Raw genomic sequence first — 22,650 nt, forward strand, 5'->3', positions numbered from 1 at the left:
CAATTGGCATTCTTGTTCGTTGTTAGAGGGAAAGAAATAAACTGCAACTACTCTCCACTTTGGCTATCATTGATGCAACTCATCATAGACCAAAACTGTATTAATTATATAGTGTAGTATAAGCAACTGTGCTGTGCAAAGATTAGCCTTTTAATCTGGAGTTTTTGCTGGTTGTTTTCAATGACCGTATATGGGGGGAAATGAGGACTAAAATACTATAGGAAAGAAGAACAAAGTACAATACGTTGCACTTATGTGACCCAGTTTGTGAAAAACATTCCTTTATTAGTCCTAGAGAGAGTTTTTTTTGTTTGTTTTTTTTCCCATTCTGTTGTTGTTGATGAGCATGCACATATATTTTACAGAAATGTATACATTCACAAACATGATTTAACTCATGGATCTATATTTTTGTTATCTCTCGCTCTCTCTCTCTCTCTCTCTCTCTCTCTCTCTCTCTCTCTCTCTCTCTCTATATATATATATATATATATATATATATATATATATATATATATATATATATATATATATATATATATATATGATTTTTCATGTTTTTACTTTTAAAGTTTAGTGAACAGGTATACTCACAAATACTGAATGAAAGTGTATGAGCATATGAGATGTCCCCACTGAAAATTACGCCAATATGGTCTGTTCCACCTGTGTGGTGCTACACAGTAGTAGTAGTAGTAGTAGGCCTTAATATAGTGCTCACTATGAGTATGCATTAGATTGTGAGGGTTTTTCTTATGCCAATGTGCTGCAGCAGTTTAATGAATGTCCTTAAATGCCCCTTTGATGATTGTTGATGATTGTTTGGGAAATGTAATAATGGTGCTAAGAAACACTCCTGTGAATGTTTGTTAAAAGTATTTCCTGGCTCATGTTTGTGTTTGAACTGCTTGTTGTCTTAATTATCTTGCCTGTAATTTGTTGTATCTGTTTTTGCTGGTGTTGCATAACAATTTTCTCGGTAGATTTATTTTGGTTTACATCATCGGCACTGTTCAAAGTTTTCAAGCTTCTGTTTCTGTTTGAAATCCACAGCCAACACTTTCCCTCCATTTCTCCTGCTTCAGGTTATCCCTTAGCTGGATGCATGTTGCGCACTGGACATATTACTGTTATTTAATGCCATGATTTTGTACTAAAATGCTCTGCGCTTCTCTTCCATGCTCCCATAGCCATGGAATAAATATTTGTAAAGCCTCAGGTTTATACAGTTGTACGCAATAATAATGTGAGCTGACCAATCAATCCTCTGAGGTGATACTGTAGAGGAGGCTTCTACTGGGAACGATTAGCAACAGTTTAATCAGTACACAACAAATCTTTTTTTTTTTTTTTTTTTTTTTTTTTTTTTTAAATCATAGCCCATTTGTAGCTCTTTCTCTGGGCTAAAAAGCAATTTGCACACTAAAGACACCATTGTTTCTTCAGTGGTTGTTACTTTAGCACAAATAACGTAGCCGTATCAACCTACAGAAAGGCTTCCCTTTTAGTTTAAAATAACTTGCGTTAACCTCCAGAGCCCTTCGCTGTACACTGGCCTGAGGCACAACGCAGGTTTGTTGTTAGTAAAGTTTTACATGTCATACCAGCTAACTAGCACTAAGCTAACCAAGGAGGTTTGTCTCGTCGGCTCAGTGTCCACTTTTTGTCAACTCTCTTCGTGCTGGGATGGTGTCTGAGGCCAACAGTGAAGAAGCGACAAAGGTACACTTCCGAGATAGGCTTTATTGACTGACGGTTTCCTCAGTTTAATGTAGTGCTCATTAGCTGGCTAAACATTCCCATACTTGCAAACATTTACAGATGTTGCTCTTGAACAACGCATGTCACTTTAGAAATATCTTTTTCCTTAATATTTTGTCTGGAGTGTGAATTATATGACCTCAGGGTTGCTTCACTTCCACTCTTGTCTGTTAGAGCGCTTGAGAGTGTGTTTTTACTGCACTGTGTTCAGGCTGAACACACAGCTAGGCAATTGGCGGGTAAAGTTTTATTAAACCTCCATATAAAAGCTTAAGCTACTTTTATCCTTCAGAGGAAAAAAGGGAGAATGTCAGCACATAATTAAATTAGATGAAAGGCGAGGAATGAGCGACTTCCTCCTCTTTAAACACAAACGACTTAATCAGAACCTTGGGCTAAATATGAGACAGACGGCTACAAGATCACGGGGAGGATAAACATCCCTTTCGGTGCATCTCTCCATTTTGTCATTCGTCTCCTCGTGTCTTCATTATCTGTATGAACTGGCTGAATATGTCTTATCATATTTTGTATCCTTTCATCTACCCTTTACCCACATGCTTGTACAACCTATGAACACGAATAGTCTTTGGCCTTTTCATCTCCTCTTTTCTCCACGAGTTTCCATTAGTTCACTTGTCCAGGTCTCTGCGGGCCTTGAATGCACCTCCGGCAGCACACGTTATTGTCAGATTCTGTCGGCCTCAAATGCATCTTTGTGGAATATTAATTATGTTACTGATGTCACTGATCTGTCACGCTTTGTATACCTGAAGAGACTGACAGTTTATTACCCTTAAAATGATTGTTTTGATATCCGACAGTTTTCATCCTTGAAAGAAATATCTGTCTGCCCCAGTCTAGAAATGTAAAATGCTCATTAGTGTGTTAGCTGTGGGACAATTAAATAATTTGAAGACATAATGTTTTTTCATTGTCTATTGACGGCGCAACACCAAAAAAAGTAAGCTGCAGCTGTATCATACAAGGCTGCTTACCAAGTGAGAGCCAACTTAGGTTGACAGGATACAATTTAGACATTGCCAAATGAAGGCAATATTCAACAAATCTTATTGTCAAAGCGTAGCCATGATTCTTCCGGATTTACCTATAGCTCCCCACTATCATAAATTGATTAAAATGACAAAAATTATCTACTTAAGATATACTTTGTTTTGTTGCTTTCCTCAAATAAGAGATCCATCTGACGCACAGCAAATATAATCAGGGAAATGTCATGATAACACTAAAATATGAAATACAGGCTGGAACCAAGTGTTTTGTCAGAGTTGCACATTCAACATAAAATCAAGCAAGCATGTAGACTATTATAATAAATGTTATTTAAACATGATCTTTTGGAAAAATCATCTCTTTCTAGCCCCATCATATGCCAATACATAAGCCTTGCCAAGAATTGCCTATCAGAGACTGAGAGGCAGGCGGCATGACCGAGGGGTGTTGTCAATCATTTGCCGTGCAGACTCACTCACGTGCCAGCCTCTTGGGCACAGCCGGCAGCATTGCAGTTTTGTTTCCTTAACAGGTTTATTTACCTCCGGTTAGCAGCAAAAGTTCAAAAGAAAGAATTGGTCAGCTCTAGATACAAAACAAGCGTAACACCAACACACTCCATCATGAATAAGTCATATTGGCAATGTAGCAGCCAAATGAGAGACAAGGTTTTGGTCAGAAACTCAGTGGACTGAGACTACTATTCATACTCGGAAAGTTATCCATCAACATTTCTTGACCAAAAGTCTTAACTTTATGATATTGTTTGTGGTAATCATTTCTTGCTAGTCCTGATTACCTGCCGTTAGGCGAATGCCAGTAACTTAGTTTCTGGCGTATAGCAACAAAACTTTACCCATTTTCACATCCATTGTTGTTGTTGTTTTTTAAGATCCCACTTTACCTGCTACAGAATGTTTTATGCTAATGTTTTCTGAGTATTGCCGAGCATTGTTGCCCTTGAGTTTTTTGCCTTTGAGTTTTCAATAAAAACGTATGTCAAACCCTTGATACCAAAATATGACAGATCCAACCAAAAATGTTGAGTCACACCCCTTTGGGTCGTTACTGGCCCCTGTTGCCACTGATTAAACACAGATTAAATCCGTGGCCATATCACAAAGCAAAGATCAAGAAACTGACATTTTTGTTGCACTAACAGTCATTGCAGGGAGTTATTTGTCTGTATTTTTTGTTTTTTCTCTGATTATGTCCCTAAGTGAGGCAGATCAAAAGCACAGAAGTGTCTGCTGCACTCCCTAGCAACACACCACACAATAGCGTCAGTTGGTCACAGTGGGTGCTGTATTTTGTATGGAGGTGTCGTTATGCGGCATGCTTGTTCCTGTGTGTTCCATGCCAGCATGGAAACCTGTTGTCCCACCAACTTTGCTACAGACCTGAGGGAAGCCACAAGACTGCTAATTAGCAGCACAGAGGGAAGTAACCCCAGCGGCCAATCAAATCTGCTTTTGAAACGGTTTCTCCCCTGAGACGCCGTGAAAACAGGGCGGCTCGAACAACCAAGGCAATGGGACATGATGTTCCAGCCGATCACTTAAATTAGCAGAAAAAGCTACGGGAAATATCCGACTGTGTCATGTTTTTCTTGGTTCTGGTTGCTCTTGGTGGTACTGCAGTTGTCTCGTTTGGCCATGTCGTCTTTTCTTAAATCATGAAGCAGTTCAGAGACAGACGAGTTCACTCAGAGTACACGAGTGCACTGCATTGAAATCTATACAGTACGGCATGTGGAAATGTGATGATCACACATACTGTACTGTTTCTCACAGCTTGCTTTTTTTACTTTCAGTCATTCATAACACACCAAAGTTATGAAAGAAAGAACACAGGTTTATATCTGACGCACTATTATAAGGAAATAAAGGCAAAGATAGATGGGTGGACACGATGGCACACATTCAGGATGACGATATGATGCATTGCAATGAATTCACAATGAGTTCAGATAAAGGGGGCTCATAAAAAAGCAATATAACAATGCAATGAAATTGATCAATGCGGTCTATAACTCTAAAGGGGATCCTATTCATCTCCAAACTGAATGAGTGGACCCATACGGTGCACACGCTTTTGTGTGCGAGTGATAACAAATTAGCATTTGCTTGAAGAGGCCATAGATTACTTTGAAACATATGATTTGTAGTGCTACTTCAATCTGCACTCCTATCTATTATTCACCTCCCTATCCATCTGTCCCTCAACATAACAAAGGTCAAACTGTCCTTTGAGCTGTTGTTCATGCTGACACACATCTTTGCAGTAGGATCAATAAGCATTTATGTATTGTGTTGTTTGTTTGTCACACTATATGAACACAAACATACTGACTTTGATTTGAATGGGACAGAATGGACAAATGCAAAGACAATTCCTCCAAAAGTATTGGAACAGCAAGGTCAATTCATTTGTTTTTGTTGTGCACTGTGGAAATTTTGTCAGATCCAAAGATGAATATGAAAAAGTTCAATCAGTTGTTTTTTGTTTTGTTTTGTTTTTTTAAATGGCATTTACATAGAAGTACACCTTTTGTTTGAACCCACCCATTTTTCAAGTGAAAAGTATTGGGACATGTGACTGATGGGTGTTTCTAGTTGCTCGGGTGTTTGCAAAACATAATGTAAAAAATGACAAAAATGGACATACATTGCTATATGGAAAACATTCATTCAAGGAAAAAACATCCATTTTATTTTTATTTTTTTCAATTTTTACATTTTTGGGTTGTCTGCATTCAGTTTCATCCCATGTGAAAAACGCTTATGTCCATTATTATTATTTTTTTTTAATTTTTACATTTTTGGAATTTCTGCATTCTGTTTCATCCCCAAAAAAATACAAACGTAAAAAATGACAAAAATGCACATAAGTGTACACATAGCAGTGAAAATTTGCTGTTAAGCAAACATGAAAAACAGAGAGCTGTTTATGGAATTGCAACAACAATACAGTTTTCTTAAATGCCATACAAGTTAATTACTGGTAATGTAAAAACAAAACAATTAGCTGAAATTTGACAACTTTCGGAATTTAAAGCATATATCGCTGCCAAAAAAAAATCTTCAAAATCCAATGGAAAAGTGAAACACAAGCAGTTAATCCTCGAATACTCGCTAAACTGAGTTTGTGGTATATGAGGGCATACATGACGTGAGTGTTAAGACATATTGATTTGTTGGACTAAGTGTGGTTCCAGTATATATTAGGACGGGTGAGGTGGAGGCAAGTAGAACTCATTGCAAGTAGAGCAGCGGCTCACCACAGGCATAATTGCATTTCCTGGAGCAAGAAGCAGGAATAACTATGAATTTTACTCCTAATAGCACTGGTACATCAACTAGGTAATTTAACACTTTTAGGCTAATCGTGAAGGTGAGACACAGTGGGGTACAACCCAAGAGTAGGCAAGGAGCTAATTGGCTGACCTTCGGTAAAGTTTATTGGCTGACACAAAGAGATTGCAGTCTGAAGTGACCAAATGAAACTAGTGATCGACTGACATTGTGTAGTGTTAACGTTCATGGTCATTGCCATGGTGAAGGTTTAAAAGGGTTGTAACCTCAAACTTCTACAGCTACTGAAAATGTCTTCCATACGTTAAAATTTATCCACCTTATCATTGAACACTTTATTGTTATTAGTTGCAATGTCCTTGCAGTTACTGCAGCCAGTGCTGTCTCATAATCGTGCCCATTCAGTAATAAATTTGTTCAGAATTTATTTCAACCTCTGCAAGATGTGCACTTGAGTTACCTTCTGTTTTATTAGTTTAACTGACTGAAGAAATCAGATTACACCATTTGCTGTCACTTAAGGTCCTCCGTCATTTTAATTTTCAGCAAATCATATCTGAGCTGTTAATGCCACAGCTAATGAGGTCACCTGCTTTCACCCACCCCCTCCCCTCCGTCATATTTTTACATAATTACGTCTGTGATTACTAGCCAGCGTTATTACTTTGTTGGCAACAGATTAATGAATACATTTTTTTCAAGCAAGTAAAAAAATAATGACGAGCCAAAATTCAATAAGTTAATGATTATACATATCGTTTTTTGTTTTGTTTTGGGGTTTTTTAAATTATTTTCTTTTGTGTATCAGGGACTTCACAAGGTTTTACTGGTGGGACATCACCTCTCCTGGAGTTATACAAGAAGAGAGTGAATGTCACGCACAAGCACAAGAAATATGCAATATGTAAAAAAACAATTGTAAATTAAAATATAAATATAATAAAATATAACGGATAATCTCGCTTCTGAGAACAACTGGTACTTCTGCAATACCAATGTCTTGGACAAGTAGAGTGACTGAATGCATTATAGGTCAAAAACAACAAAACAAAACTGGTACATTATTTTTGTGCCCGGGCAAGTCTAGTTTACCATGTGGGAATTTGGCAGACTGTGCTGTCTCGCTGGACTTTGCGTACTTCTTGCATTTCCTTATAAACGTACTTTGTGCATGCTAATCTCCTCCCTGTCTTCAGTGAGTCTATTTCTGCTTCCGCAATGTAGATCACGCAACTCACCTTCGCTGAATTTTAAGGAAATGAGAGGAGCCGCTTCGAGCTGCATTCACTTCCACAACAGCGCAAATGCCCATTTCTAACTGTGGCCATCTATGAAAATACCATAAGTAACAACACTTCACCTATGTGTGTGCAGGGTACGGAAATAGGGCCCTTAGTCTTGCTTTTTTTTGCCTTCTACATTACAAATTATGACCCTTTTAAATCATTCACGGAGAATCACAGAATCCATTAAAACACATAGAAGGCAGGCACTAAGCAAGGATACATACTTGCATACTAATCATAATCACACGGATAGTGACACCCTGCATGAAGGCTGGGTGCTTCTGACAGACTATAGTCCTATTCATCACCAAGCCATTTATAGCATGTGGGGCTGGCAGTTTGCCTTTCTAGCACGTTAAATACATAAATTGTAATGGCAGTGATGTCCTTTAGGGTACGTCAAATGACAAGGGAAGAAATCAAAGTGGTTGAGGAAATCCCATAACAATAGATCCACTTAGGACATAAGAGAATGGGAGAACTATGTGAAATTAGGATGAGCCAATGCATTGCATTTTAGCAAGAGGACAAGGCACCGGGAAGATGGATAAGATGCAGTGGGTGGAATTAAAGCAATGGTATGTAGATTTTACTGAGCAGAAGCAGCCTTATGCAGAAGAGCATGATGTGATCGACACCTCATTTGAGGATGGAAAAAGGCATCTTAACTCTATTGAATGTATTTCAGATCAATTCACTATTCACACTTCACCTATTTGAGAAGCATTTTGACCTAATGTTATGTCTGGTAAATGTATCTTGTACCTGAAAATTGAAATATTGCTTCTAATGAAAATGACGAAGGAATGAGCATTTAAATCTGTTTTTCTCTTTTTTTTTTTTTTTTTTTTTTTCATCCCACCCTCACCAGAAGAAAAATATTTTGTGGTCCCCCCCGAATTTTCTGCACAACTATAAATAGTTTAATTTGTCTTAAAAAAAATAAAATAAAATACACCTCTGCACAGAAACTATACTCCTTGCACACTCTGACAATGAGAGCACCACTGCCACCTACTGTAATGGATGTGCAACTACACTTTATTCAAGTATAGATAGATAGATAGATAGATAGATAGATAGATAGATAACCTGTCGCCTGGGGTCAACGGCATCGCATTGTGGCCCCTATTTGAGCAGAACTCTTTTAAATGCACACATGGATATTTTTGCTCTGTAGTTGAAAAACTAACAGTCAACTTTCTGTGACAACTTTCTAAGACTGCCCAGTTTTAGAAGTGTGTGCAGTGAAAGCTTCTAAATGTTCACTAAATGTCCCAATGGGGCGCTTTAATCCTGCGCTTAATTTTAAGAGGCATTTCGCTGTTACTGACTGGTGCACAATCCATGCATTTGTCGCCCTAATCCTTATTTATCCTCGTGTCTTTAATTTACATCACGGCACCTGAAAGCCCAAGCAAGTCACTTGGGTTCAGCGAGTCCCTCTGTTCATCACAAACATACATAAATAAAAACCCAACATCCCCGATAAAGAGTTGGTGCAGACAGTGTGAAATAGTAATGGAATAGTCAATTGCAATAACGAGACATGCTGTGTCCTCTTTGGGAAGGAAAACGATTGAATGTTTGAATGATGGAGAACAAAAGTACCCACTTTAATTCTCATTTGAAAGAAGTCAGGGTTTGTTTGAGCCACATCGATTTTATGCAAAACTTTTTTTTTTTTTTTTTTTTTTAAATAAGGCTTTCCTGTTAATGTCAGTGGAGGTGCTCAATTTAATGTATTTGTGTGAGCATGTGAATTTGTACTGATGTATAAAATATAAAACTACTCATATTTGTAAGAGGCTGGGAGTCAGATAGCCTATGTTCATTTTTTTTTTTTTTTTTTTACACAAACATGCATTGTATTTAGAACAACACACAGCTCAAAGGCATCTTGCATTACTTAAGATCACTGCAGTTAAGTCTGACTTAAAATTGAATAGTGTAGAAAAATAGAACAGTCTGTGTGTATCACTGCCTCTGAAATTTAATCAGCACTCCAGTGTGTGTAACAAGTCTTCCTCTGATTGACCTCATTAAACATTGTACAACAGCAAGAGATATGAAATTCCCCAAGTAAAAATGTATAATTGGTGCCCTGAGCTGGTTTTAAAGTATCGTGGAATTAGATACCATACATGGAAAAGGATTTGGGCAAAATGTTGCGACTAGAATTGATCTAGAAGTCGCTCCCCAGTTAATTATCGAAATAGGAGCATGCTGTCCATCGTGTGACAAACATTGGTTTACACATCTATCAGTATATTTGTAATGACCAATATGTATGGTTGTATAGCTACCTTGAGGTCCCAGAAATCGACACGTCTCCATTTTTTCCATTCGGTCAGGTGTTTACAATATGAATAGACAGACACATGCAAAATCAGTAAACACAAACTACAACCGACATATTCCTTGTGTGTTTTAAGATATTTGTTGAATAAAGACCCTATTGCAAAAATGATACAAGATAATGAAATGTCTCAAGCTAGATCCAAACCACATATTGAGATTCCTCTACCATTAGGCTAATGATCGACAATGAGGATATATTCAATCACCTTCTGGTAAGCACTGTCTAGACTTTATTGCACCTCGGAAGCTGCTCTCACAAAGGCCTTTTCATGCAGACTGTCGGTCTGTGTCTTCTGCGATGATGCCCTCTAAGATGATGTTCATCAGCAGTACTATCATGTGAAGTGTCCCATTCTCCGCACTTCACTCTTCATGACGTCAGTCTTGTTTGTAGTTGTTTTGCAAGTGACGCAAATGCATCACTTGTTGATATCCTTTTTGAAAGAGCAGAACGTCAAAGGATATTTGTCAAATGAAATTAGATTGTTGCTGTTCACACTGGTTGTGACAAAAGTCCAGTTGGTAGTATCAATGGTTGTCTGTCTCTGTATGTGTGTAACCTGTGACTGGCAGACGATAAGTTCAAGGTGTAGTCCGCCTGTGCCCCTCAACAGGATAATCAGTATAGAAAACGGATGGAAGTTGTCATGGTTTGACATTTCCTCAAATGGCAACTGTAATAATAAACCGGATTTGTCAAATATACGGCCCGTGGGCCAGAATTGGCACGTCAAGGCGTCTGATCTGGCTTGTGAGGACAGAACACAAGCTTTGATTTTTCACAAAAATTAACTGTTGTTAATTTTGTCCACTAGAGGGTGCACTGACGACCTTTTAAATGACATTCTGAAATTTGGCTCTTAGTCAGGATTTGATGCAAAAAAGTATTTCTTGGGATATATTTGTGACCTGTCAGGCCCATGAGATCAAATTTGAGTGAAAAAGGCCTCTGAATTAAAATGGGTTTGTCAACCCTGTAATAAACCGATTGCAATGTGATACAACGGCAATACACAATACTTCTCCCATTGACATCGGTCTGCACCTAAAATATATAACAACACAGATGTTGCTTGTTTGTTTGTCCATAACCTCTATTATCCATCCATCTGTTTTCTTAACTGTTTACTCCTCACAAGGGTTGTGGGGGTGCTGGAGCCTATCCCAGTTGGCTTGGGGCAGTAGGCGGGGTACACCCTGAACTGGTTGCCAGACAATTGCAGGGCACACAGAGATGAACAACCATCCACACTCACAAGCACACTTAGGGACAATTCAGAAATTCAGTGCGCCCCTATTATCCAACAACAAAATTGTGCTTAGTGAAAATGCTGAGTGGCTAGTAACTCACTAGTGACTGATGAATGAAAAAGTCCTGCTGAGGATATAAATATGTTGCTAATACCAAGAGACGTGTCAGGTGCAAGTAAACTTTTGTACTGAGAACAGTCAGCAGTGAGGCAGACTTCCTTGTTGACACATCATTGTAACAGAACATGATGCCAGTCATTATTCATGTTTCCTGCGGAAAATTCAGAGCGTGCAAAATGTCTGGGCTATTTGCGTAAACTAAATTTATTCCCTGACTGAAACAGGATTGTCCCTTGACACTTGGCACTAGAACGCTCTTTAATGTTATGCTGCAATTCTGCCATTTCATATGCCCAAATCGCACCCAATCTGTTTTTATTTTGCAGCCACCATGCTAAACGCTCTGTTGCTTTTCAAAGTGCTGAAGAATGGAACCCCTCCTGTCTAATGAATATTCCTTTATGCGTGCATGCCCCGCCGGCGATCGCTTGGATGGTTACATGCATATGTCTCAACAACTCTGGCACGTATATGCACACGCACACACACATTCACAGTTGGTATCCTCTAAAAAGACCCATCCTAAATAATGAAGGCCCTCTCTTTTAATGGCAGTTCAATGAGCCATCCAAGGCAAAGTCAGTGAGAGATTCATGAGTGTCAGGTTTTTGTGCAAGCATGTGTTTGTGTATGTTTGTTGCAGATGGTAACTGGCCCTGAGTGTAAGTAATTTGAAGGAAATTGTCATATTGATGACTAAAAGAGTACAGTACAATAATTCCACAGTCCATCTGTACTAACTAACCAACTAACTAACTAACCAAGCATCTCGTGTTACGTATGGTGTAAAAACCACAGTGTGATCACTTTGCTAGTGGAACACAATAGCATTCATCAGCATTGTAAAAACACAACGCATACTGAATCATTTTTATCAACAGATATATTGCCAGACAAGTCTGATTTCAAATTTTAACTCTCTTCTCTGGCTCTGTCTGACAACCTAGTCAATATTTTCAATCGGGCTGTGTGATAAGCGGTTCAGAAAATGGATGTATGGATGGACATCAGATGTCGGACTAATTATTGGCAGCAATGATGAAAATCCTATAACATTTCTATTCTGGCTGTTTGATCTTAGTGCCACTTTTGATATGATGTGATTGACTTCATTGCCTTGTACACTTTACTGTACTGTATACCCCTCAGGAGGACTGCCTTCGACTGATTTGCCACCTCGACCTCATTAATAGACCATTTTCAATTTGTATTGGTGATCACAAATCAGATCATATAATCCTTACATATGGTGTTCCCCAGGGATCCATTCTTGGCCCTCTCCAGTTTAACATATCATCGCTGTTATGTGAAAAACACGCATGTCCATTTTTTTCTTTCTTTTTCTTCTTCAGGTGTTTCATATGTTTGCTTTCAGTTTCATCCTAAAAACATAAAAATGTAAAAAATGAAAATAATGGACAAAAGTGTTTTTCCCATCGCAGCGATGATATGCTCCCACTTGGTTCCATAATACAACAGCATAACAATATCATATATCATTCTTATGCTGATGACACAACCATACACATCTGTTTCTGTTGACCACTTTATAAGCCTGCTTGAGGATCTCATCCGGTGCATTAGCAATGTCCAACATTGGATCATAAAATTAAAAAAAATAAATAAAATCTCCAAATGAGGACAAAACAGACATTTTGTTGGCACGCCCAAACATATCTAAAGTTACTGTACATCACTTTTATCTGTATCAGATGCTGGGAAATTGGTCCATGCATTCATCTGAAGTTGTACGGTAATATGACATTATATAATATGGGAAGGAGGTCCGCACCCTACTGATTGCCATTGTATTAGTCAGTGGACTACATCTTCAGACAGATCGCACAAGGAAAAGAAGAAGAACAGCCGTGTGATTTAGGGCTGTTGTTCAAGCTTGGTCTTTGCTGTCCTGCTCGTAAAGCAGTGGCCTGTGAATCCTGATGATTCTCTATTTAAACAACAGCCATCTCCTCTCGAATTAACCGCCGCCTGTCAGCCTTAATGTGCTCTGTAACTTACTGTGCTATTATCAGTCTGGATCACAGCTCACAACCTTTTCTACCACCATGACACACAATTACAACCCATTCAATCTACCCTGCAAGTATAGAAAAGGCAGCGAGCATACTAATGATATCCCTGGACACTAATTGGCACTTTTTACAGTAATGAAGAAATTAAAATCACTGACTTGGCAAACTTGTATACTCAAGGCGAGCTGCGTTTTACTTTCAGTGAAAGCTGTACTCAGCATGGCCTTTGGACTCAAACAAACAAGGCCCGCATTTTGATTTAATGTTGATAGGGTCTATCTTAAACAATAAACCCTCTAAATCCAGCACCAGCATATATTGTGAAAGTGGTAATAATAATGATAATAATAATAATAATAATAATAATAATAATAATAATTAATAATAAAAATGAAAATGGATGGATGGATGGATGATGATGGTGATGGCAATAAATACTGTATATAACAAGGTAACATTAAATAGCAATTTCATTCCTGTCCTTCAAATCCCAGCTTTTCTTTTCAGACAACTGCAAGTTAACTAACCAACTCCTACATAGTACTGTAATCTGGTGTGTTTGTGCTTGTGTGTGTGTATGAGTGATGAATATTTGATGCTTAGAGTCTCACTACATCCTCATTTCTCAGATCACAGTATTATGTTGGGACCAGAGATAGTTTCTACATAATACATGAGGTCACTTGTTTGTCACATCAAACAAATGCTAATTTCATTCTTTGTCTATTTTTTTTTCTGACTGCTTTTAATTGTCATTCTTTGGCTTGTACCTTGTATCAATTACTGATAGACCATAAATAGGACTTTATTATAATGGTTTTCATAATGTTACGGATTATAGTCACCACTGATTCTAATTATAAAAGTGAGTGTGAATGTTCTGTCTCCACAAGTGCCTCAGGATTGACTGATGCCATGTCCAGGGTGTTGCCTGGCTTTCACCCAATCAGCTGGGTTGGACTCCAGCACCATGTGACCCTGAACAGGAACTCAGTTTAGAAAATAGTTGGATGGATTCTACTTGGTGACTAATTAAATGGCTAGATACATGATTGTGAAACCATCAAGATTATGATGATTACCAGTGTGGCATGGTAATGAAAATGTTTTCAACTCATTTGGAAAACAACATTCAACACATATTTAAAAAAAAAAGAAAAAAAAAAAGCATAATATGCATAATAAAGATTAGATGTTTTTGGACCTCAGGAAAACTATGTAGAACAAAGAATACAAAGCTGGCAATTGGCCATGTGGTCTACCGGAGTCTTAATTATCCTCCTACCCTCCTTTTGACACCACTTGCTTACCTTTGAACTTCAGAAAGAACAAAAGCGAGAGAGCAACATTGCACATTATGCAGCACCAAGCTGAGTCAAGACACCTCACTGCAAAACAGAAATAAACTTTGAATAATAATTATATGAACCATGCTCTGCGTGTGCAAAACTCTGTACGTGTGTGCGTGCTATACTCACTGGTTAAACAGACCCCGACGGGGAGAACCTTTTAAAATGGTCCTCCGATTCCACATCCACTCTCAACAATGTGCAGATAAAGTGCAACAGTGTACGGAAGGCTGAGGAAAGAGAGAGATGGACGAGCAATCCAGAGAGGGAGCTCATGAGCATCAAACAGTTTGTAATAACTGGCCCTAATTAAGACCGGAGGGAGAAAAGTAGTTATTAGCTGTCATAAGCAAGTTTATCAGACCCAAAGAGAGCATATAGAACTGTGTGTTTGCATGTTTATGTATATGGGAAGACTGTATGCATCTTCATGGGGATGCATGTGAGAGAGATCGGCAGTGACATAGACAATAAAAAGCAATTTCTTAGAATACCAAACACATTTTCAATCGCTAATTTAGGGCGCTAAGAAACCTCTAATTAATTATGCCGTCATTGTACAATACAGCAGATGTCTCCGATGTAACTGGCTACCTGTTAGCATGACCAACAAATGCATCATGTGTCCTCCTCAAGTGTGACTTGCTTGCCTGTCTTTTTCTCTCGCCTCCAAACTGGCCTTTATTTAAGCCCGCACAAGCTTGATAATAACAATGAGGCCGAAGGCTTGAAAGGGTTTTGAAAATGTTGGCTGTAGGGAGAAACTGAGAAACTTTAATTCTTTTTCAATATTCTGGACCAAAGCTACTTTGGAATTCACTCTCCGTGTTTACAAGAAGGGTATGTGCCTTAAATTGCACATTGAGGTCCATTATTATTATTTTGTTTTTGTTTAAAGAATAAATAGAACTTTGTCTTCATTTATTTTATAAAACACTTTTGTCCATTAACTCATTCACTCCCAGAAATGTTCACTGAAGGAATCCCCTTTGCTCCAGGCTGTTTTACTGGATTTTGACTGATTTTGCAAGGCCCACTAAATATTGTGTTCTATTGCTATAAAAAACATGGAGCCTACCAAAAGAAAGATTAGTCTCTTCTTTCATCAGGGCAAAAAAAGTATGTGTTTCTGTTTTGCAGCAATTAGCATTAGAATACCCTGGTTGAGCTCTTATACTCTGCTGCCACCTGCTGGTCGTTTTTGTAATAACTATCATTGCTTCAACTTTTCTCTGCAGTTCCGAGGCTGCATCATAGCTTACCGTCAGCTCTAGCATTAAAAAACAAACAAACACGTCTTTGGGACATTGGTAATATTTAAAATAAAACGCATTTATACGTTTTTGGGAGCAAATTAGTAAAAAAAAAGAAAAGAAAAACATTTCACAAAAAAAAGGTCAAACTTAGGTGTTTAGATTATAGGAACACACATTTAAGCCATTAATACCTTATTACCATTGGAATGCAAAGATGCAATAAAAAGAAGTGCCCTGCATTTGGCTGGCATCCAGTTCAGGGTGCAACCCACCTGCTGCCCAAGACGCACGCCCGTGACCCTCGTGAGGATAAGCGGTACAGATAATGGATGTATGGATAGTGTGCTCGTGAGAGTATATTGGTGACAGTGTTGTGTTTGTGAGCGTGGGACTCCCTGCTAGTTCATTTCCAAGTCAGTACAAAAAGGTTTTCATCAGTGTTTATAAGCCCCATCACCGGCCTTATTTGTCTTAATTCATCAATAGTGTGTTGTATCTAATGAGAATCTTAGATTGAAAAGATTATTTACAAGTCTCGCAGGAAATAAAGGTGGCCGTTTTTATTACTATAATTAATAATTGCTAGGGTAACGGTCATTTTTCTACATTATTTTTGACAGCTACCTTTGTCAGCCAGGGGTAGGGGAAACAACGTTATAAAACTTTCTCTACATATGCAAACTAAAGGCAAGGTTGCATTTGGCCTCCTGTGATGTTTTTCTGTGATTTCACATCTTTATTTCTCATTTTCATCTCATTGGAGAAAATTCCCTGTATTGCTGTCTTGAAGCCTCACAGGGGGGTTAAACAGGCTCACTAAGACAACACAATTATGCAGAAATGTGCCTACCCTGACAAATGCCGTGCTGTTTTTCGGCACATCACTCCCACAGTGACTCCTTCCCCCATGAATCATGCCGTTCTTCTGTTTTTTTGTTTTTTTTTGTGCTGTTTATCTCATCTCTTTAATTCAGTTAATATTTCTCTTTCCCCACAATCACACTTGTCTTTTGTTGTCTGCTTTCCATCTCACACATTCACTTTGCATCTCACTAGCTCGTGCACTCCATTGCAGTGCAGCCATTATTGACTTCCTCTCGGGCTCAAGTGTTATTGATTACAATACATGCTCAGGCATTAACACTGCGCAAAATTAAATGTGCACACATGCACATCAGCACTTTGTCTTTGCTTAGTTTATCTCTGGGCTTTTTTCTGTGTGTACGTTCAAATATTTTTTTTTTGCAATATTCCCTTTCTCAGCTTCACTGATGTTGCAGTGTTTGTCAGCGAATTGATTGGCTCAGCGTTCTTTTTCTGCTATTTCTCAACCCTTGATGTGTAAGCAGACTTTCGATGAGGAGGAGAAAGTCAATGGAAAGTGAGCTGTGAATTAAAGCATTTTATGTATTTATGCTGACTGCTGGGTGCAAAAGTATTTTTTATTTTATTTTTTTTAAATGAGATAGAGGATGAAATATTGTGTGGTAGGTCCTGACTTTGAATGGCTATAAATGGCCTATTGGTGAATGAAATTTGCTGGAAATGGATTATGTATTTCATGTCATGTGAAAAATCCACATTAAATAGTATCATTATTTTAAAACCACCTTTAAAGGTACCTGTGGAGATGCCGTGACAAAGTTTTCTACTGTTTGTTTCAAATTAGTCACTGACCCACTATATCTAGCTGCTGGAGCTTCAGCAAAAGTTTCTACCACAGATGATGGAGCGCTAAAATTGTCTGCCTGCGTTTCGATCCAATCCACCAAAATTGCCATACACCACCCGCACCACCACTTAGACCATGTTTTTACGCATCTAAAATCTAGTCTAGTTTTTGTCACCAAATTAGGACGCAACAGCTCTGCAATGCGGTCCCAAATAGGGTTGACTAGAATTGGCTTGGCACAAAAAAAATTCTATCTATGAAAATAGAGCTTGAAGTTTCAAGTCTATACGATTGCTCTTCAAATTAAGAGAAGACTGAAGGCAAACAAACCCAATAATGTGCAATATTTCCAAATATCATTCGCCAATTTTAGTTCATATTTAATGTTTTCTTTCCTTTTGAGCTAGTGACACTCAAGAGTCAAGTGTGTCTACAATGCATACAAAAGCACATCAGAAGGGACTGATTAGAGCAACGAAATGACTCAAGACGATGGCCTTGTCAGTGAAAATAAAAATAATAGCCAACCACTGAATGTGACACATTTGTATCCGAGCCGCATCAGTGCATGTAGATGTTGGTTTAAACTGACAGGAAGATGAATTTGTAATGCGACAAGATCTACCTTGAATGAGGATGACAAAAGTCTAATGGCTTATCAAAATGGCAGCTGCACGCTCTGATGAATTCAGATGACACAAATTCCAAAGTCAAGTCACCAAGGCCATGTCCACACAAGTGCAAAATTTATTCAAGGTGTGAAAAATTGACAAAATATTACTTTTTCCTTGGTACTGTATTTGGGTTGAATAGGTTAGACTCAAACTGTATTAAACTGCCTATAAGACACAAGTGTTAGTTATCATCACAGTCCAATGTAAAACCTGCTGGCCTCATATTGTGTGTGTCCACGTAAAACATTACAGTTCGTGCGTTTTCCAATGTCAGCTCGAAATATAACGTGTTGCTCAAGGAAAACTGAGATTTAAGAAGACGGAAGGCTGCAAAGGAGAAAATGCTTCAATGATGTAATGATGATAAATCTGCTCAATTCTAAATAAATCCCGATACACAATTTTAAGCCTGATTCCCTGTTAAGTCAGCAAAGAGCCGATTTTCGGATGCTGACCAATTATCATGTTGTGTGGTGTGATGAGAGAGATTTTCTTTCCTCCACAAGCAAACCGGCAGGTCGACAATTGTAAATGATAAACCTGTTTAATTTACAATGGCAAATCTTTATGTTTGGGGTCAACACCGGGTCAAGCTACACAACTCATTTTGTTGAGGGTTTGCATAACGTGTCTCACAAGCGACAGTCCTCCAATAAATACGACCACATAGGTCGTTTTGAAAAGATGTCTAATTACTATGTAATTACGAAATTACGAGAATATTTTATTTAGGGGTTATATAATACAGTGTTGTTCCGATACTGTTTTTTGGCCCCCGATACCGATACCGATATCCAGCTTTGCAGTATCGGCCGATACCGATACCATACCGATACTTAAGTTTTTTTTTCCTCATCATGAAAAAGCTGTCCTGCCATTGGTTCAGAGTATTCAAGGGCCAATAGGATATCTTAGATCGGCATGCAGTGAACATGTCACATACCAGTGAATGTCGTGCACCAGCAAGACACAAGATGCTGCATCCAAAATCCTATATTAGCGTTGGAATTACTGGTATCGGCATGTTACTTGTGAGTACTCACCGATACCGATACCACTGTTTTAATGCAGTATCGGCACCTCTGCCGATACCAGTATCGGTATCGGAACAACACTAATAATACAGTTTAGAGACACTAATATGAAATATTCATTGAAACTGAAATTGGTTGGAGGTGCCCTGGAGCGATTTGTTGTCCAGCCGCGACTTTCCTGTGTGCCATAGCTAATCCGAGATAGAAAATAATCATTAAAAAGCACTGCATTGGTCCCAAAAGACGCCGGCCCACTGGGCATCTGCCCTGTATGCCAGACAGCCAGTCCAGCCTTGGTTGACAGTAGCTACCGTATGTTCGTATTATCTACTTGGCATATTTGGAGCCCGAGTTGAAGATATACTACAAATTTGTACATCATAGTACCTGATTGTCAATTATGTTAATGACGTTGCATGCAAATAATTCCTTTTACTGTTGCATGACAGATGAATTCCACATTCTCAAAAAAGTATAAACAACTGTGAATGATTTTGGCTGTTTTCTTTTCGAGTACTGCTTCTGTTTTGTTTTCAACTGAAAATATTGGTGCCTCTCAAGTTGAATGATATGACTCAACACCCTCCAAGCGCATGCATCACACGCACATGATTACACGCATGCACGCAACACCAAACCAGAAACACGTAACCCACATAGCACTACAATCAATACCTGTGGTGATGGATGCTGCATCCTGATGTATGTGCTGCCCTCTGACCTGTAATTGAACATGGGGGGATCAGACACTTTATCATCATAGGGCCATTTTCTCCACAGGTCATCGCCTGCTAAATGGCTGATAAGTCGCCGCACTTCACACCTGCTGCTCATATGGCTGCTGTCAGATCAACGCTCAGTGCTGACTGATGCGTGAGAAGGAAAGAGCCACTGTGTGTGTGCGCACGAAAACAAGCCCTGTGTCAATTTGTAATGGCGGTGCCGCTCCGTCATGTCTCACCAGAGAGCATTCTGATGGTTCTGGGAACAAATGAGTCGCAATGTTGCATCAGCGCCAGTCTAATGCATCCTGCCCGGTCCGTGAACCTCTTCAGTTCCCTCCAAGATCCAGAAGAAGATACCGCTCTCAAATGTAACTTTTTGTAAAGACAAGCGCCACTTGAATGTCCAATTAAAAAGCTGCTTTCAACTTCCTTTTTTGTTGTGTATTAGTTTTCCAACCGCCAAAAGGCACAGATCCTTTGAAAACTTCACGTAATTCACACAATGTATTCACTGTGGGATACAAATCATAAACATAAAGCACACGGGGATTGAACTCATTAAAGTCCAATTTCATGTTTTCAGTCACATTTCCTGCTTCAGTCGTGGGCTCCTATTGAGGAGAATCACAAAGCTGCAATAACTTTGGAAATGGGTAATGAGTCCCTATATTAGAGGTATTTCAGACAATAACATCACTCAGCAGGAAGATATGATAATGCAAACAGTAGGTGTTATTAAAAAAAAAAAAAAAAAAAAAAAAAGAAGGAAATTGGGAGCTAAGGAAAAACAAATCATGTACATACGCTGACTTTCTTTTGCTGCAGTAATTGAATGTTATGCTTTCGATTATGAGAGCCATCTTTATTGTCAGCTCTTTTCCTCAAGGCATCCAATGTTCATTATGATGTGGTGTAATAGTCATAAGGAAAATAGTCAATTTTGTCTGTGTAATTGGGTAGTAATAGTCACAATCATTTTTAAAACGTGTGGGAAAAGACAGCTTTTTACAAGATGTCATGGCTCTCAAGATTCGGTTGATGCTCTGTCAGTTTTAAAAAAAAAAAAAAAAGATAGCTGAATCCCTTCAGTGCTTTATAGCAATATGCTGTTGGCCACATCATGGCCATGCACTTGCTTAGGGTGATCAAATTTTCAAAATTACAAACCGGTACACTACAATTTCTCTAAAAATTACAATAAATTCTCACCAGCAACTATTTATAACGCGTTTAATCACTTGTCAATCTGGTGGTTGTGTAATTGTTTAGCTAAAGCTAAATGCTATCTTGTTTGACAGTTGAGCAGCACTAAAGAAGACAATGCACTCACCATTATCCAACTTTTTTTTTTTCTGAGTCCTGGCAGCTACTGGAAGCTAAAAGCTAACTGTGCCATTTGCAACATTGGAAATATGATTCCAGAAAAGCTCGACTTGTGTTGGATCTGACCGGCGACGAAGCAGGATGTAGTTCTCGTCCCAGTATGATGAAAGTGTGTGATTGACATACACTTGGCCCAAACAATTGGCTTGACTAAAAAAAAATAAACAAAAAACAACCCCCCCCCCCCCCCCCCCCCAAAAAAAAAAAAAAAAAAAAAAAGCAAAAAACAAAAAAACAGGACGCCGAGGCGGGACGTGCGTAAAAGTGAGACAAAAAATGCATCTGCAAAATCCGCTTGGACCGGGACAAGGCTTACTCTACACTTGCTCAATCGAATGAGATTCAATATAAGATCTGTGTAATCTTTTTATTGATTTCAATATTTTGCAGCTCTTTTATTGGACCTCATATTCTGCAAGTGGTTCTAAAGTTGTGGCCTGATGATATACTCTACAATTATCTACATTAAATCTTTACAGTACTAATAGTTTTACTGCTTCTTCAGTTTGCTATGTCCACTCTAAGTTATAACCCCTTACCTAATCATAACATTGTTTTACTTGGAAAGCTTTCAAGAAAGCACATTATGAATATTCAAATAACCAGCCATTTTGTGCAAGTATATTTTAAGCAATCAGTGTTAAAATAAATACAGTTGACTGATTTTGTGCATCGAAACCGTTTGGTTGATCATAAACACGCAATATAGTTATGAAACGTCACCATGAGCTGAGTCAGCTGACCGAATGTGTTTTGCAGGCTGTTGATGATTTTCACGGCTAATTAGCAAATGTGAGTGCACTTAACATTCCAAAATGTCAGATGCTAGCACGATCACTACAAACATGGTGTCAAAACACGTTTCTTTTTGCCAATGTTGACAGCTTGTTTCGCAAACATTCATGTCCCTCTCAGGACTCATTCAGCAATTCGGTGGATTCTCACCATTAGATAAGGCAAAAATCAGTTCATCTTAATCTATCAAAAGTGCCAACATCATTTAACTAAATGTGCCTGTGGCTTTGGGCCATCCCTCTTATTGATTTGCCTCTAATTGATGCAACATCATTAACTGCAACATCTTTGCAAGCTTCCCGATCCGGAGTGAAAATATGTTTACTAACCAGAGGTGTTGATTTGTGATGTGAATGAGACAATCTCCGTAGACAGATGTCTGAAAGAAGTTTATAAAAATTAATAGGAACTAATCACAGTTGGGTAACCTTGAAGTAATCTGAACCACTGATCAAGCACACCGTTTGATTGGTTGTCTTCCGCTAGAGGCTAGACCAAAAGGGTAGTTACACAAAACCAAATTAAAGTGAAATTTTGAAAGTGGGGTTTAGGATTTCATCAAACACATTCTATATGTTTTTACCAAACAGATATTACAGCCTGTCTGGTTTGTTGTACTCTC

The 22,650-nt window shown here is 38.5% G+C and overlaps 1 long non-coding RNA gene across 2 annotated transcripts in view; it reads left to right on the forward strand.

Annotated features, from left to right (window-relative positions):
* Positions 1–20,157, forward strand: part of LOC144032948 (uncharacterized) — a 38,360-nt gene extending 18,203 nt beyond the window's left edge. For both annotated transcript variants that reach the window (XR_013287833.1, XR_013287834.1), the window contains exon 3: positions 19,906–20,157. This is a non-coding gene — a long non-coding RNA (uncharacterized LOC144032948). The remainder of the gene's footprint in view (positions 1–19,905) is intronic.
* The last annotated feature ends 2,493 nt before the right edge of the window (positions 20,158–22,650 follow it).

This window comes from Festucalex cinctus, chromosome 13, assembly GCF_051991245.1.
Source record: "Festucalex cinctus isolate MCC-2025b chromosome 13, RoL_Fcin_1.0, whole genome shotgun sequence".
NCBI lineage: Eukaryota > Metazoa > Chordata > Actinopteri > Syngnathiformes > Syngnathidae > Festucalex > Festucalex cinctus.